Source organism: Lagenorhynchus albirostris, chromosome X (genome assembly GCF_949774975.1).
Source record: "Lagenorhynchus albirostris chromosome X, mLagAlb1.1, whole genome shotgun sequence".
NCBI lineage: Eukaryota > Metazoa > Chordata > Mammalia > Artiodactyla > Delphinidae > Lagenorhynchus > Lagenorhynchus albirostris.
The window spans coordinates 91,668,414-91,687,673 of record NC_083116.1 but is presented as its reverse complement, the minus strand read 5'-3'; positions in this window follow the sequence as shown (position 1 = coordinate 91,687,673).

Sequence of the window (19,260 nt, the reverse complement as noted above, 5' to 3'; positions counted from 1 at the left end):
TTTGAAATATTCTTTTCCATTATGGTTTATCAGAGGATACTGATTATAGTTCTCTGTGCTGTACAGTAGGACCTTGTTGTTTATCCATTCTATCAATATATATAAAAGCTTACATCTGCTAACCCCAACCTCCCACTCCATCCCTCTCCAAACCCCCTCCCCCTTGGCAACCACCAGTCTGTTCTCTATGTCCATGATTCTGTTTCTGTTTCATAGATAGTTTCACTTGTGTCATATTTTAGATTCCACATATAAATGATATCATATAGTATTTGTCTTTCTCTTTCTGACTTACTCCACTTAGTATGATAATCTCTAGTTGCATCGATGTTGCTGCAAAAGGCATTATTTCATTCATTTTTATGTCTGAGTAGTATTCCATTGTATATATATTACCACATCTGCCCATCTGTTCTTTTTTTTTTTAACATCTTTATTGGAGTATAATTGCTTTACAATGGTGTGTTAGTTTCTGCTCTATAACAAAGTGAATCAGCTATACATATACATATATCCCCATATCCCCTCCCTCTTGATCCTCCCTCCCACCCTCCCTATCCCACCCTCTAGGTGGTCACAAAGCAACGAGCTATGCGGCTGCTTCCCACTAGCTATCTATTTTACATTTGGTAGTGTGTATTGCCCATCTATTCTTGAATGCTATCTATTTTATCCATTAGAACCTTTAGCATACTAAACATCATTGCTTTAAACTACTGGTCTGATAATTATAACATCCTTTTTTTTTAAATTGGGGTATAGTTGTTTTACAATGTTGTGTTAGTTTCTACTGTACAGTGAAGTGGAGTTCCCTGTGCTGTACAGCAGGTTCTCATTAGTTATCTATTTTATACATATTAGTGTATATATGTCAATCCCATATCTAAGTCTGGTTCTAATGCTTGCTCTGTCTCTTCAAACTGTGTTTTTTTGCCTTTTAGTATGTCTTGTAATTTTTTCTTGATAACCAATTTTTTCTTGATATACTGGGTAAAAGGAATTACTGTAAATAGGCCTTCAGTAATGTGGTAGTGAGGTGTGGGGAAGGAGAAAGCATACTGCATGTAGTTCTATGAGAGATCACAGTCTTTTTTGAGCCTATGCCTCTGGGCTGTGAACTTCACATGTGCTCCTTTGTCCCCTGTCCCCTTGTGACGGGACAGGATGGCTAGAGTGGGCTGGAGTTGAGTATTTCCTTTTCCCCCAGGTCAGTTATGCTCTGATAAAACCCCAGCAGGTTAATCTCTGGTTGAATACTTTCTCCTAGGACAGACCTTGTTAAGAAGAACAGAATGTTCTGGAGTATTCGAAATGGCTTATTGCCACTCCCCCAGCTGGAAGCAGGAGGGGATTTTTCTCCAATATTCGCTGTGAGAACCTGGTAGAGTTTAGGAGGTAAAACTCACAAGAGTATCGTATTTCCCTGATAACTGTGTGTATGTGGAGTTTTTAATTCCTCAGACTTGTCCACACTCAGCCTTCAGCAACTTGTCAATTACAGTTCAGGTTAACCTACCCCAGGACTGGTTCCCTCAGAGATTTCTACTCATGAGTTAAGATTCTCTGTATCCACTTGTTTGTCTCTCCAATTTGTGGGGGTGGGGGGGTCAGTGAGTTGCCCTGTGACCCACTTCTTTTATGGATCTAAAGAGAGTTGTTGTTGTTTTAGTTTGTTCAGCTTTTTACATGTTGTTAGGATGGGGTGGTGACTTTCAAGCTTCTTACATGCTAGACCGGAAACATTTTCCATAAATTTTGAAACATGCTTTTATCAGGTTACAGAAGTTAACTGCTTTTCTGAATTCCCTGAACGATTTTTTTCCTCAATGAGTGTTGAATTTTATTAAATGTGTTTTCAATCTCTCTACATATAATCATGTATTGTTTTTGTATCTGTTCATATAGCAAATTTATTACATTGATAGATTTTTTTCTATATTAAATCATCTTTGCCTTCCTGGGATAAACTTTATTTGATTGTGGTAGGCAGAATTCTAAGATGTCCTCTGTGACTCCCACCCTGTGGTAACCCCCTTCGTGTAACCCCCTCCCCTGGTATGTGTGTGGAACCTGAAACTTGCCTCTAACCAATAGAACATGGCAAAGTGAAGTGAATTTTCAGATGCAAGTAAAGTCCCTAGACAGTTGACTTTAAGTTAATCAAAAGAGAGATTATCCTGAATGGACCTGACCTAATGAGGTTATTCCTTTAAAAGAGGGTCCAAGTACTTTGAGATATTCTCCAGGTGGCCTTGAAGAAACAAGCCATCCTAAATTCCACAGCTGCAAGGAAATGAATTCTGCCAATAATCATGTGAGCTTGGAAGAGGACCCCAGGACTCAAATGATACCCCAGCCCAGGCTGACAACATGATTGTAGCCTTGTGAGCCCCTAAGCCAACGATTCATTTAAGCTGTGTCTGAACTTCTGACCTACAGAAACTGTGTGATAATAAATGGGTGTTGTTTCAAACCAATAAGTTTTGTGGTTATTTGTTACACAGCAATAGAAAACTAATACTTTGGTATAATATATTTTTTAATATGCACTGTCACTAAATTAATAACTTAGTTAATAAGTTTTTAGAACTTTATATCTATGTTTATATGTGAGAATGGTCTATAAGTTTAATTTTTTGTACTATCCTTATCCAATTTTAGTATCAAGCTTTTATTAGCCTCATAAAATGAATCCAATAGCTTTCCTTCTTATAATCTGTGAAACAGCTTGTATAAAATAGGGAGAATGTGTTCCTTGAGAGTTGATAAAACTTGCCTATAAAATCAACTAGGCATGATGTCTTTTGAATAACACATCCAATTGCCTGTTTAATTGTTTAAAATTTTGTTGGTTAATTCATATGTTCTCTTTATTGAATGAATTTTTATAATTTATATTTTCTTAGAAATTATTTATTTCATCTGTTTCCAAATATATTTCTATATATTTTTCTCATATTATCCTTTAATCTTAGAAAATTCTGTTTATAATGTCATACTTCCTTATTGTTTCTAATATTGTTTATTCATGCTTCCCTTTTTTTCAATGTTACCAGAGATATGTCTAATTTATAGACTTTTAAAAAAGTTTTTAGTTTTGTTGATTCTATGGATTTCTCTGTTTTCCGCTTCACTCTTACTGCTCTTGTCCCCTTTATTCCAACCTATTTTACAGTGTTATTTCCTTTATTTTTAATTTAGTATTTATTTTTATAAAAGTTATATGCATATATTTGGAAAAGTCATACTTGTGCAAATATTGTTTCATAACAAATTGCATGTATCCTGTCACATCTCTCCCATTCCTCCTCTCCAGAAGCAACAATTTTCAACTCTTTTAGCTAATTCTTATGATTGACGTGTGTTAAAAACATGCTAACATTGCTATTTCTTGCTTGTGAAGTTTTAAACATTTTCCATTAATTTCCCAATACAGATTGATATCTGTATCTGTGTGTTTAGATATATTTCACCATTACTCTACCTCCACCACTCATGTCTATACTCCCTGTGACCTATCCTTCCAGGGCAGTTCTATGGTTACTTTGGTTAAATCACAATCATTTAATCATAATCATAAACCATTATTGGAACTATATAAATGCTATTTGTCCTGGAGTCTTCCTTCTTGAATAATTTTTTGTTTTCCTGGAGTTAATATCTTTTTATTTTGTTTTGTTTGCAAGTGTTTCACTCTCAAATTCTGCTCCATTGTGTAAATAGCTTCATAATATATTAACATATATTAGAATCTATCAATTTCATTTTCTTGAAGAAATCTCTTCTGGAAACTACTGGGTGTTCTCTCACTGCTCTGCAGTTGTCCTTCAGAGATTTCACTCCAAGAATCATATTGCGGATTTCTTTTGCTCTTCCTTGTGTCAGCTCCCATTGCTTGAACCCCGTGTCTTCCTCTTTCTGGGTTTACTCCTGCAAAATGGTTGAGATATTACACTTATGGGGGAAAAATGTCTTTATTCTACCGTCGCACTTTTTTGATGATTTAGCCGCTTGCTAAATCTTAGATTAGAATTATTTTCTCAGAATGATGCTGCTCCACAGGTTTTTCGCTTTCATTAATGCTGGTAAGAAGATCAATGCTATTCTGATTCTTTTACATTCCTGTTAAACCTTTTCCTTTTCTCCTCTCTGAAAGCTGAAGAGTCTCCATTGTTCTAAACTTTTATGAAGAGTTGGAAAGATTTGAGTCCTTCAACTGCTGGATCCATTTAAAAGTGAAACTGGGGTCATTCAACTGTGGGAAACATTCATTTATTGTTTTTTAACATTTTTATTGGAGTATAATTGCTTTAAAATGATGCGTTAGATTCTGCTGAATAACAAACTGAATCAGCTATACATATACATATATCACCATATCTCCTCCCCTTGCGTCTCCCTCCCACCCTCCCTATCCCACCCCTCTAGGTGGTCACAAAGTACCAAGCTGATCTCCCTGTGCTATGCGGCTGCTTCCCACTAGCTATCTATTTTACATTTGGTAGTGTATATATGTCCATGCCACTCTCTCACTTCATCCCAGCTTACCCTTCCACCTCCCCGTGTCCTAAATTCCATTCTTTACGTCTGCGTCTTTATTCCTGTCCTGTCCCAAAGTTCTTCATAACGATTTTTTTTTTAAGATTCCATATATATGTGTTAGCATATGGTATTTCTTTTTCTCTTTCTGACTTACTTCACTCTGTATGACAGACTATAGATCCATCCACCTCACTAAAAATAACTCAATTTCATTTCACTTTATGGCCGAGTAATATTCCTTTGTATATATGTGCCACATCTTCTTTATCCATTCATCTGTTGATGGATACTTAGGCTGCTTCCATGTCCTCACTAATGTAAATAGAGCTGCAGTGAACATTGTGGTCCATGATTCTTTCTGAAATATGCTTCTCTGAGAGTATATGCCCAGTAGTGGGATTGCTGGGTCGTACAGTAGTTGTATTTTTAGTTTATTAAGGAACCTCCATACTTTTCTCCATAGTGGCTATATCAATTTATATTCCCACCAACAGTGCAAGAGGGTTCCCTTTTCTGCACACCCTCTCCAGAATTTATTGGTTGTAGATTTTTTGATGATGGCCATTCTGACTGGTCTTAGATGATATCTCATTGTAGTTTTGATTTGCATTTCTCTAATGATTAGTGATGTTGAGTATTCTTTCGTCTGTTTGCTGGCACTCTGTATACCTTCTTTAGAGAAATGTCTATTTAGATCTTCTGCCCATTTTTGGATTGGATTATTTGTTTTTTTGATATAGAGCTGTATGAGCTGCCTGTAAATTTTGGAGATGAATCCTTTCTCAGTTGCTTCATTTGCAAACATTTTCTCACATTCTGAGGGTTGTCTATTCATTTTGTTTACGGTTTCCTTTGCTGTGCAAAAGCTTTTAAGTTTCATTAGGTCCCATTTGTTTATTTTTATTTTTATTTCCATTTCTCTAGGAAGTGGGTCAAAAAGGATCTTGCTGTGATTTATGTCATAGAGTGTTCTGCCTATGTTTTCCTTCAAGAGTTTTATAGTGTCTGGCCTTACATTTAGGTCTTTAATCCATTTTGAGTTTATTTTTGTGTATGGTATTAGGAAGTGTTCTAATTTCATTCTTTGACATGTAGCTGTCCAGTTTTCCCAGCACCACTTATTGAAGAGGCTGTCTTTTCTCCACTGTATATTCTTGCCTCCTTTATCCAAGATAAGGTGACCATATGTGCGTGGGTATATCTCTGGGCTTTCTATCCTGTTCCATTGATCTATCTTTCTGTTTTTGTGCCAGTACCATACTGTCTTGATTAGCTTTGTAGTATAGTCTGAGTCAGGGAGCCTGAATCCTCCAGCTCCGTTTTTCTTTCTCAAGATTGCTTTGGCTATTCGGGGTCTTTTGTGTTTTCATACAAATTGTGAAATTTTTTGTTCTAGTTCTGTGAAAAATGCCATTGGTAGTTTGTTAGGAATTGCACTGAATCTGTCGATTGTTTTGAGTAGTACAGTCATTTTCACAATGTTGATTCTTCCAATCCAAGAACATGGTGTATCTCTCCATCTGCTTGTATTATCTTTAATTTCTTTCATCAGTGTCTTATAGTTTTCTACATACAGGTCTTTTGTCTCCTTAGGTAGCTTTATTCCTAGGTATTTAATTCTTTTTGTTGCAATAGTAAATGGGAGTGTTTCCTTAATTTCTCTTTCAGATTTTTCATCATTAATGTATAGGAATGCAAGAGATTTCTGTGCATTAATTTTGTATCCTGCTACTTTACCAAATTCATTGATTAGCTCTAGTAATTTTCTGGTAGCGTATTTAGGGTTCTCTCTGTATAGTATCATGTCATCTGCAAACAGTGACAGTTTTACATCTTCTTTTCTAATTTGGATTCCTTTTATTTCTTTTTCTCCTCTGATTGCCGTGGCTAAAACTTCCAAAACTATGTTGAATAATAGTGGTGAGATTGGGCAACTGTGTCTTGTTCCTGATCTTAGTGGAAATGGTTTTATCTTTTCACCATTGAGAATGATGTTGGCTGTGGGTTTGTCATATACGGCATTTATTACGTTGAGGTAACTTCACTCTCTGCTTACTTTCTGGGGAGTTTTTATCATAAATAGGTGTTGTATTTTGTCAAGTTTTTCTGTATCTATTGAGATGATCATATGATTTTTCTCCTTCAGATTTTTAATATGATTTATCACATTGATTGATTTGCATATATTGAATAATCCTTGCATTCCTGGGATAAACCCCACTTGATAAGGGTGTATGATCCTTTTAATGTGCTGTTGGATTCTGTTTGCTAGTATTTTGTTGAGGATTTTTGCATCTATGTTCATCAATGATATTGACCTGTACCTTTCTTTTTTTGTGACATCCATCTTTGTCTGGTTTTGGTATCAGGGTGATGGTGGCCTCACAGAATGAGTTTGGGAGTGTTCCTCCCTCTGCTATATTTTGGAAGAGTTTGAGAAGGGTACGTGTTAGTTCTTCTCTAAACGTTTGAAAGAATTCACCTCTGAAGCCATCTGGTCCTGGGCTTTTGTTGGTTGGAAGATTGTTAATCACAGTTTCAATTTCAGTGCTTGTGACTGGTCTGTTCATATTTTCTATTTCTTCCTGGTTCAGTCTCGGAAGGTTGTGCATTTCTAAGAAATTATCATTTCTTCCAGGTTGTCCATTTTATTGGCATAAAGTTCCTTGTAGTAATCTCCCATGATCCTTTGTATTTCTGCAGTGGCAGTTGTTACTTCTCCTTTTTCATTTCTAATTCTGCTGATTTGAGTCTTTTCCCATTTTTCCTGGTGAATCTAGCTAATAGTTCATCAATTTTCTTTATCTTCTCAAAACCAGCTTTTAGTTGTATTGATCTTTGCTATTGTTTCCTTCACTTCTTTTTCATTTATTTTTGATCTGATTTTTATGATTTCTTTCCTTCTGCTAACTTTGGGGTTTCTTTGTTCTTCTCTCTTTAATTGCTTTAGGTGTAAGGTTAGGTTGTTTATTTGAGATGATTCTTGTTTCTTGAGGTAGGATTGTATTGCTATAAACTTCCCTCTTAGAACTGCTTTTGCTGCATCCCATAGGATTTGGGTTGTCGTGTTTTCCTTGTCATTTGTTTCTGGGTATTTTTTGATGTCCCCTTTGATTTCTTCAGTGATCTCCTGGTTATTAAGTAGTGTATTGTTTAGCCTCCATGTTTTTATATTTTTTAAAGAATTTTTCCTGTAATTGATATCTAGTTTCATAGTGTTGTGGTTAGAAAAGATACCTGATATGATTTCAATTTTCTTTCTTTTTTTTTTTAACATCTTTAGTGGGGTATAATTGCTTTACAATGGTGTGTTACTTTCTGCTTTATAACAAAGTGAATCAGTTATACATATACATATGTTCCCATATATCTTCCCTCTTGCGTCTCCCTCCCTCCCACCCTCCCTATCCCACCCCGATTTCAATTTTCTTAAATTTACCAAGGCTTGATTTGTGACCCAAGATATGATCTATCCTGGAGAATGTTCCATGAGCACTAGAGAAGAAAGTGTATTCTGCTGATTTTGGATGGAATGGCCTATGAATATCAATTAAGACCATCTTGTTTAATGTATCATTTAAAGCTTGTGTTTCCTTATTTATTTTCATTTTGGATGATCTGTCCATTGGTGAAAGTGGGGAGTTAAAGTCCCCTACTGTAATTGTGTTGCTATCGATTTCCCCTTTTATGGCTGTTAGCATTTGCCTTATGTATTGAGGTCCTCCTATATTGGGTTCATAAATATTTACAATTGTTATATCTTCTTCTTGGATTGATCCCTTGATCATTATGTAGTGTCCTTCTTTGTCTCTTGTACTAGTCTTTATTTTAAAGTCTATTTTGTCTGATATGAGAATTGCTACTCCAGCTTTCTTTTGATTTCCATTTGCATGGAATTTCTTTTTCCAACCCCTCACTTTTAGTCTCTATGTGTCCCTAGGTCTGAAGTGTGTCTCTTGTAGACAGCATATATACATGTCTTGGTTTTGTATCCATTCAGCCAGTCTATGTCTTTTGTTTGGAGCATTTAATCCATTTACATTTCAGGTAATTATCAATATGTATGTTCCTATTACCATTTTATTAATTGTTTTGGGTTTGTTATTGTCGGTCTTTTCGTTCTCTTGTGTTTCCTACCTAGAGAAGTTCCTTAAGCATTGTTGTAGAGCTGGTTTGGTGGTGCTGACTTCTCTTAGCTTTTGCTTGTCTCTAAAGGTTTTACTTTCTCTGTCAAATCTGCATGAGATCCTTGCTGGGTAGAGTAATCTTGATTGTAGGTTTTTCCCTTTGATCACTTTAAATATGTCCTGCCAGTCCCTTCTGGCTTGCAGAGTTTCCGCTGAAAGATCAGCTGTTAACCTTATGGGGATTCCCTTGTATGTTACTTGTTGTTTTTCCCTTGTTGCTCTTAATATTTTTTCTTTGTATTTAATTTTTCATAGTTTGATTAGTACATGTTGTTGCATGTTTCTCCTTGGATTTATCCTGTATGGGACTCTCTGTGCTTCCTGGACTTGATTAACTATTTCCTTTCCCATGTTAGGGAAGTTTTCAACTATAATCTCTTCAAATATTTTCTCAGTCTCTTTCTTTTTCTCTTGTTCTTCTGGGACCCCTATAATTCGAATGTTGGTGCGTTTAATGTTGTCGCAGAGGTCTCTGAGACTTTCCTCAGTTCTTTTCATTCTTTTTCCTTTATTTTGCTCTGCAGTAGTTATTTCCACTATTTTATCTTCCAGGTCACTTATCCATTCTTCTACCTCAGTTTTTCTGCTATTGATTCCTTGGAGAGAATTTTAAATTTCATTTATTGTGTTTTTCATCATTGTTTTTTTGCTCTTTACTTCTTCTAGGTCCTTGTTAAACGTTCCTTATATTTTCTCCATTCTATTTCCACGATTTTGGATCATCTTTACTATCATTACTCGGAATTTTTTTTCAGGTAGAATGCCTATTTCCTCTTCATTTGTTTGGTCTGGTCGGTTTTTACCTTGCTCCTTCATGTGCTGTGTGTTTCTCTGTCTTCTCATTTTGCTTAATTTACTGTGTTTGGGATCTCCTTTTTGCAGGCTGCAGGTTTTCAGTTCCCATTGTTTTTGGTGTCTGCCCCCAGTGGCTACAGTTGGTTCAGTGGGTTGTATAGACTTCCTGGTGGAGGGGACTGGTACCTGTGTATTGGTGGATGAGCCTGGATCTCGTCTTTCTGGTGGGAAAAACTGCACCCTGTGGTGTGTTTTGGGGTGTCTGTAACCATACTATGATTTTAGGCAGCCTCTCTGCTAGTGGGTGTGTTTGTGTTCCTGTCTTGCTAATCGTTTTTCATAGGGTGTCCAGTACTGTAGCTTGCTGGTCTTTGAGTGTAGCTGGTTCTTAGCTTTGAGATGGAGGTCTCTGGCAGACCTTTCGCCATTTGATATTATGTGGAGCCTGGAGGTCTCTGGTGGACCAAAGTCCTGAATTCTGCTCTGCCACCTCAAAGGCACAGGCCTGACACCCAGCCAGAATACCAAGACCCTGTCAGCCACACAGCTCAGAAAGAAAGAGAGAAAGAAAGAAAGAAAGAAAGAAAGAAAGAAAGAAAATCAAAATAAAGTTATTAAAATATGAAATAAAAAATTATTAAAAATTAAAAAGTAATTAAAAGAATGATAGAAGAGAGCAAACAAATCCACCAATGATAACAAGTGCTAAAAACTATACTAAGAAAAATAAAACCAAACAAAAAAAACCAGACGGACAGAACCTTAGGACAAATGGTAAAAGCCAAGTTATACAGACAAAATCATACAAATAAGTATACACATACACACTCACGAAAAGAGAAAAAGGGAAAAAAGAAATATATCTATATATATTAAATAAAGCAGGAAGAGATCAACCAAATCAATAAACAAATCTACCCATGATAATAAACTCAATACTAAACTAATATAAACATAAAACCAGAAACCAGTGAGTTGGATACAGCAAACCGAAAGTCTACAGTTGCTCCAAAAGTCCACTGCCTCAATTTTGGGATTATTCGTTGTGTATTCAGGTGTTCCACCGATGCAGGGTACATCAGGTTGATTGTGGAGCTTTAATCCACTGCTCCTGAGGCTGCTGGGAGAAATTTCCCTTTTCTCTTCTCTGTTCGCACAGCTCTTGGTGTTCAGCTTTGGACTGGACCCTCTTCTGCGTGTAGTTTGCCTGAGGGCGTCTGTTACTGCTCAGACAGGACGGGGTTAAAGGAGCGGATGATTAGGGGGTTCTGGCTCACTCAGGCTGGGGGGAGGAAGGGTTATGGAATGCAGGGCGAACCTGCAGCAGCAGAGGCCAGCGTGATGTTGCAACAGCCTGAGGTATGCCATGTGTTCTCCTGGGAAAGTTGTCCTTGCATCACGGGACCCTGGCAGTAGCCGGCTGCAGAAGCTCCTTGGAGGGGAGGTGTGGATAGTGACCTATGCTCGCACACAGGCTTCTTGGTTGATGCAGCAGTAGCCTTAGCATCTCATGCCCATCTCTGGTGTTCACGATGATAGCCGCAGCTCGCACCCATCTCAAGCTCGTTTAGGTGGTGCTCTGAATCCCCTCTTCTCATGCACCCCAAAACAATTGTCTCTTGCCTCTTTGGCAGGTCAGACATTTTCCCGGACTCCCTCCCACTAGCTGTGGTGCACTAGCCCCCTTCAGGCTGTGTTCACGCAGCCAACCCCAGTCCTCTCCCTGGGATCTGACCTCTGAAGCCTGAGCCTCAGCTCCCAGACCCCACCCATCCTGGCAGGTGAGCAGACATGCCTCTTGGACTGGTGAGTGCTGGTCGGCACCAATCCTCTGTGCGGGATCTCTTCTCTTTGTTCTCTGCATCCCTGTTGCTGTGCTCTCCTCCATGACTCCAAAGCTTCCCCCCTGCCACCCCTGATCTCCACCAGTGAAGGGGCTTCCTAGTGTGTGGAAACTTTTCCTCCTTCACAGCTCCCACCCAGTGGTGCAGGTCCCATCTCTATTCTTTTGTCTCTGTTTTTTCTTTTTTCTTTTGCCCTACCCAGGTACGTGGGGAGTTTCTTTCCTTTTGGGAAGTCTGAGGTCTTCTGCCAGCATTCAGTAGGTGTTTTGTAGGAGTCGTTCCACATGTAGATGTATTTGTGTTGTATTTGTGGGGAGGAAGTTGATCTCTACATCTTACTCTTCCACCATCTTGAAGCTATCATCGTGAGGAACAGTCTTGAATCATTTCTTTCTTTTCCTCTATTTTCTTGTTTCTTTTGCCTCTGTCTCTAATTCTGTTATCTTTTTATCTCTTACTTTCTTAAATTTGTCTTTTCACTGTTTTATGGGAGATTTTTCTCAACATCATACTCTAATAATTTTATTGAGATTTTTCCATGTTTTTATTTCTTTGTTCTTATTATTCCTGAATATGTTTTTTAAGCTTCCTGTTCTTGTCTCAAAGAAAGATTTTTTTAAAGTTTTCTGATCCCATAAATTGTTTGCTTCTTCCATATTAATTGGAAGTCTGTCACTTCTTTTCTAATTCTAATAATTTTCTAATTATCTAATAATTAACTTCTTTATTTTCAATTAACTTTTTTGTTTTTAATCTTTTCATCTTTAAATAAATACATTTTAGATGGTAAATTTCCTTCTAAATGCTGTTTTAGCTGCATGTTACAAATTTTTAAATGTAGTACTTTCATTGTCATTCAGTTCTAAATTTCTATTCTGTGATTTCCATTGTAGCTTTCTTGTTAATCATGAGTTTGTTCTGAGAGCATTTTTGAGTTTGCAAATATTGTGTTTTTAGCCAGCTTCTTTGGGGGAGGGGTTGCTTGATTTCTAATTCAATTTATTGTGATCAGAGAAGAATATGGTCAGTATGACTACAGATATTTTATATGTTTTAGACTTCCTTTAAATTCTAGTATGTCACTAAATTTTGCAAACATTATATTTGGAAATAATGTATTTTTATATTTATTGGCTTCTAGTTAATTTTCTTATTCAAAGATTCTATATGCTTAACAATTTTTGTCTGCTTGCTTTATAAGCTTATGATAGAGGTGTTTTAAAATCTCCCATTGTGATTATGGACTTTTGTTGTATATGTCTTGAGGCAATGTTGTCAGTTGCATACAAGTTGAGGACTATCTCTCTGGTAGAATTTGAATTATATTATTGCAAATTATCTCTCTTTATTCCAACTAGTGCTTGTTTCTTCAAATTCTGATTTGACTTAATACAGTTTTAGCATCTTTCTATGATTAGTACTTGCATGGTATATATTTCTCTCCATTCCTTTATTTTCAACATTTTTATGAGGTGTTTTTTGATGTATGTCTTATATAGCTAAATGTTTAAATATTCCACTTTTTTTTTTTTTGTGGCACGCAGGCCTCTCACTGTTGTGGCCTCTCCCGTTGTGGAGCACAGGCTCCGGATGCGCAGGCCCAGCAGTCATGGTGCACGGGCCCAGCCACTCGGCAGCATGTGGGATCTTCCCAGATCGGGGCACGAACCCGTGTCCCCTGCATCGGCAGGCAGACTCTCAACCACTGCGCCACCAGGGAAGCCCTAAATATTCCATTTTTTAAATAAAAGAATGTAGTTTGTTTCATTTATTTTGATTACTAATGTATTTTGACTTATTTTATATTTTCTAGTAGCCAGTTATTCTTTGTTCCTTTTTATCATGCCTTCTGTTCAACAGATAAAATTTTCCATTTGCTGATTTGGAGGCTATATATTTTTTTAGTTCTTTATTAATATCTTCAAATTTAAAAATAAGTATTCTTCCTTAAGCTTCCTAACAAAGAAAAACGTTGTTCAATATCTGTTTCCTTATCCTAACCCTGACAAGGTCTTTAGTCTACTTTTACTACCCAAAGAACACATTTGCCTGATCATGATTTTGTTTAGGCTTTAATTTTATATACATTTTAAATACAAAAGTAGTTAAAAATATTTAAATTAATAGTTAATTAAATTTATTCACATATCATATCATAGGTGGTGCAGTGTACTTCCATTAGGAAGCACATAGTGCCTGGTTGTCTCTCTTTTTATGCCATCAACAGCCACTGGTGATGACTACTTATATTCATTAATTAAATAGGGGTTACAAAATGGTGATTTTTTTTTTGTTATTCCTTCTTCATTTATTTGTTGGAACACTTCTATAGATTGAAACTTGTACTTATCAACTATTTGTTTACCCTGAGGTACAATTCATCTAAGAAAGGTGTAATTAATGCTTTATTTACCCCCTTTATTTGTCAACTCAAAATACTATATTTGTTCTCTAATTATCACCGGAGAATGAACAAAGAGCATTTAAAAAATATCCTTATAAACACACAGATTAAAATCCATTGCATGTGTTTATCCTTCATGATGTTTAGACAGGCCCATCTTTGATCAATGAGAGCCTATTCACATTGGTTTTTGAGTCCTAAAGACACAACCCTAATATTCTTTGACAGCTTCTTGCTTTGTGATATCACATGATGTTCAGATTCATCTCATAAATTTCTTGCCCAGGAGCTCTATCCCTTTTAATGGAACGTTAGAGACCACAATCTGAGCTCTAGGGGGTACTTATTACTTCTGGTTTGTTGATTTTTGCCTCCAAGACTTTTTTTCTTGTTGAAAAGAAATACATTGTGAGTTCATAATGATGCCTTCAATTCAAAATCAGAGTTATGGGTTTTACCTAACCTCATTGAACTTGCATCTGTATTTTCTTTCTCCCATGCACAAATTCCTGATTTCAAGAACCAACTACTCATTTGTTTTATCTAACAATAAACATACAGCAGTCTCAGAGTAATGATACCAACACTACCATCAGCAATATACTTACTAACTAGTTTTAGATTTTATTTTTCAAGTTGTAGGTCATCATTGTATTTTGTTTTGGTTTGGTTTTTGTCCTTTGGTTTTGTCCTCACTAAGGATGTACGGTCAAATTTCTGTGTTTTGAAGTCAATTAGTATAATTCTTCTCTGTGTGGTTATGCCAACAACTGTATACACATGAAGGTTCATTTGCCATCTAAACTTCAGTTTTAGGAATTGCTTTTCTTCTCTCTCTCTCTCTTTTTTTTTTTAACATTTTCATTAGAGTATACTTGCTTTACAATATTCTGTTAGATTCTGCTGTATAACAAAGTGAATCAGCTATATGTATACATATATCTCTGTATGCCTTCCCTCTTGCACCTCCCTCCCACCCTCCCTACCCCAACCCTCTAGCTGCTGCTAGATAGCTATCTATTTTACATTTGGTAGTGTATATATGTCAGTGCTACTCTTGCACTTCATCCCAGCTTACCCTTCCCCCTGCTCATGTCCTCAAGTCCATTCTCTATGTCTGTGTCTTTATTCCTGCCTTGCCCCCAAGGTTCATCAGAACCATTTTTTTTAAGATTGCATATGTGTGTTAACATACGGTATTTGTTTTTCTCTTTCTGACTTACTTCACTCAGTATGACAGACTCTTGGTCCACCCACCTCACTACAAATAACTCAATTTCGTTTCTTTTTATGGCTGAGTAATATTCCATTGTATATATGTGCCACATCTTCTTTATCCATTCATCTGTCGGTGGACACTTTCATTGCTTCCATGTCCTGGCGATTGTAAATAGAGCTGCAATGAACATTGTGGTACATGACTCTTTTTGAGTTATAGTTTTCTCAGGGCATATGCCCAGTAGTGATATTGCTGTATCATATGGTAGTTCTATTTTTAGTTTTTTAAGGAACCACCATACTGTTCTCCATTGTGGCTGTATCAATTTACATTCCCACCAACAGTGCAAGAGGGTTCCCTTTTCTGCACACCCTCTCCAGAATTTATTGTTTATACAAATTTTGATGATGGCCATTCTAACCGGTGTGAGGTGATACCTCATTGTGGTTTTGATTTGGATTTCTCTAATGATTAGTGATGTTGAGCATTCCTTCATGTGTTTGTTGGCAATCTGTATATCTTTGGAGAAATGTCTATTTAGGTCTCCTGCCCATTTTTGGATTGGGTTGTTTGTTTTTTTGATATTGAGCTGCATGGGCTTCTTGTAAATTTTGGAGATTAATCCTTTGTCAGTTGCTTCATTTGCAAATATTTTCTCCCATTCTGAGAGTTGTCTTTTCGTCTTGTTTATAGTTTCCTTTGCTGTGCAGAAGCTTTTAAGTTTCATTAGGTCCCATTTGTTTATTTTTATTTTTATTTCCATTTCTCTAGAAGGTGGGTCAAAAAGGATCTTGCTGTGATTTATGTCATAGAGTGTTCTGCCTATGTTTTCTTCTAAGAGTTTATTAGTGTCTAGCCTTGGATTTAGGTCTTTAATCCATTTTGAGTTTATTTTTGTGTATGGTATTAGGAAGTGTTCTAATTTCATTCTTTGACATGTAGTTGTCCAGTTTTCCCAGCACCACTTATTGAAGAGGCTGTCTTTTCTCCACTGTATATTCTTGCCTCCTTTATCCAAGATAAGGTGACCATAGGTGTGTGGGTTTATCTCTGGGCTTTCTATCCTGTTCCATTGATCTATATTTCTGTTTTTGTGCCAGTACCATACTGTCTTGATTAGCTTTGTAGTATAGTCTGAGTCAGGGAGCCTGAATCCTCCAGCTCCGTTTTTCTTTCTCAAGATTGCTTTGGCTATTCGGGGTCTTTTGTGTTTTCATACAAATTGTGAAATTTTTTGTTCTAGTTCTGTGAAAAATGCCATTGGTAGTTTGTTAGGAATTGCACTGAATCTGTCGATTGTTTTGAGTAGTACAGTCATTTTCACAATGTTGATTCTTCCAATCCAAGAACATGGTGTATCTCTCCATCTGCTTGTATTATCTTTAATTTCTTTCATCAGTGTCTTATAGTTTTCTACATACAGGTCTTTTGTCTCCTTAGGTAGCTTTATTCCTAGGTATTTAATTCTTTTTGTTGCAATAGTAAATGGGAGTGTTTCCTTAATTTCTCTTTCAGATTTTTCATCATTAATGTATAGGAATGCAAGAGATTTCTGTGCATTAATTTTGTATCCTGCTACTTTACCAAATTCATTGATTAGCTCTAGTAGTTTTCTGGTAGCATATTTAGGGTTCTCTCTGTATAGTATCATGTCATCTGCAGTGACAGTTTTACATCTTCTTTTCTAATTTGGATTCCTTTTATTTCTTTTTCTCCTCTGATTGCCATAGCTAAAACTTCCAAACCTATGTTGAATAATAGTGGTGAGAGTGGGCAACCTTGTCTTGTTCCTGATCTTAGAGGAAATGGTTACAGTTTTTCACCATTGAGAAGCATATTGCTTTTCTTAAATCTACTTTTGCTTTGTTAATGTGTAAAATATTTATATAGTTGCAAAGTCAAATATGCAAAATGAGGTATATTCAATGAAATCTATCTCCTATTTCAATATCTCACCTTATTCTCCCCAGAAATAACCATTTTTAATGTTATATTTTATCATTTCAAGTGTACATATGAACATAATTATGCACATATTTATAGTTAACATTTCCCCTTTCCTAGTTAAAAAAAATGGCATCTGCCCTGTTTTCTCCTTCTTGCTTTTCTTCTCTAAACAGCATACCCTAAGATTACTCCATAGGGATATTTCTTATTCCTTTTTGCACCTGCATAATCCTTTACTTTTAAATACCACGTTTATTTAACTAGTTTCCTATTGATAGACATTTGGACCAGTTCCTGCTTTTCTTATCGTTATAAATAATGTTTCAGCAGATGGCCTTTTACATATACATTTTGGGGGGTTTGGGCAATATATATTTGACATGGATACTTAGAAGTGAGAGTGCTGGGTTACAGGATAAATGCATATGTAATTTACAGGATAGTTTCAAATTTCCCTCTATAAGGATATTCCATTTTCTACTACCACCAGCAATGTTGCCTCAAGGCCTCAGCCAATCTGGTGTGAAATGGTCTTTCTGCACTCTTTGTATTTCTTTCATCTTGAGTTAACCATCTTGTGTTAAGGTCCATTTATTTTTATTTTTTCTGTGAATTCTGTGTTCATATCTCTACCCCAGTTTTCTCTGGGACTGATGGTCTTTTTCTTCTCTTCTTTTAGTAGTTCTTTATCTTTCCTAGTTTTCATTTCTCTTCTTACTTTATCATGGTGGGGTTTTTTCCCCAATGTTCTGTTTATTGTTTTGATTATCTCTCATAGCATTAGATTACTTCTTGCATTTTGGAATTTTGATTTGTAGCCTCATTTGCTTTCCCTTTCTCATACTCACCTCTGCATTCTTCTCTTTATTTTGGCAGTTTTGTAGTTGCTCATTCTTGTCCTTCTGGGCTCCCAGTCCAAAACTAGGTCTAATAATGACATTTGGGGGCTCCTGTCTCACAGTGATCTTGGGGGACCTGAGAGATCTGGTCAAGCAGGGGGCTTGGTTAAGCCCTAGGTTCCAAGGATGTGTGTCTGTCCTTTTGCTTTTGGGGACCTGCAGATTTATTCTAGCTCTACCATCAGGCAACATTTGGGGTCATTTTTCAGGCTCCTTTCAAGGGGATGAGTTGGCCTCCACATCCTGGCTTCTGGCTGCACATTGTGAGCCTGCACCCGTTTCCCTGACTTATCTGAATCCCTCCAGTCTCCTTGACCATGCAAGAGCTAAATCTCTGACTACCACTGTCTATTCTTGGGTACTGAATTCAGTAAGCACATAGTCTCAGCTCATTTCTTGTTCATGGATATATGTCTCTTGTATTTGATCTTAACTACATCTTTTTTATTTTTACTTTTTATATCTTATTTATTATTGCTATGTGTTTGCCTCAGAGAAGATTTTCAAAGCAAGGCGTCACTGAGGAATTTTCATTGGAAGTCTACCTGATTCTGATTCTTTTCAGCATTTACTCAGGACTTAACATTCACTGTGGCTGCATATTATTGTCTGAACCCAGGTCACATGTCTGAATCAAAGGTTTAAGGGAACATAAAAAGTATCTGGCACTTTCAGCTCCTATAAGGAGAGATAACTGCCTTCCCCCAAAACTCATAATTTGGTGATTTCCCAAACTCTCAAAGAGGATTCAGATTTAGGGTTGCCAAACAAAATAACTATCTACTATGACGTATACCTTGGAAATCTATGAAGAGATATCCTCTATCTGACCATTACGCACATTTCTTAATCTCTGTACAAAACCACATAACTACACAAATGTTAACAAGCTAAAGTTTAATTTCTATGCATTGCAGAGCTGCAGGCCCTACAGATCAGCATGACCATACAAAGCAGAGCTTTTGTTTTAAGTATGACTAAAATGCACAATGGCCTGATTTTATACTTTATAATAGCTTTTAATCTGCATTGGTTGGAACTCTAGAGGCCCATCTGTTCTAACAGAAGACTTTGTCAACTTTATATTTTTATGACACTACTGAAATTGCAAGTTTTTGTGATATTTGTAGTGTTCGAGCTGAAAATAATGAGAAAAATAATCTATAAAAAGGTTTGGGATGCCATCGACTTTCTAGCAGTTACCATGCAATCACAGATGCCAGGGACATTTAATGATTTAATCATATGGAACTTGAGACTCTCTTTCCAGTTTCCAAACTTGTGGACTTTTAGTATCAGAGATAATGGGGGAAAGAAAAAAAGAATGGAGTTTCCAGATTCCCTTTCCCCTCACATCCGAGAAAATAGTCCCTTTGCTTTATGCCCACTGGAAAAGATTAACACTCCTTTGGTCCTTTAAAAA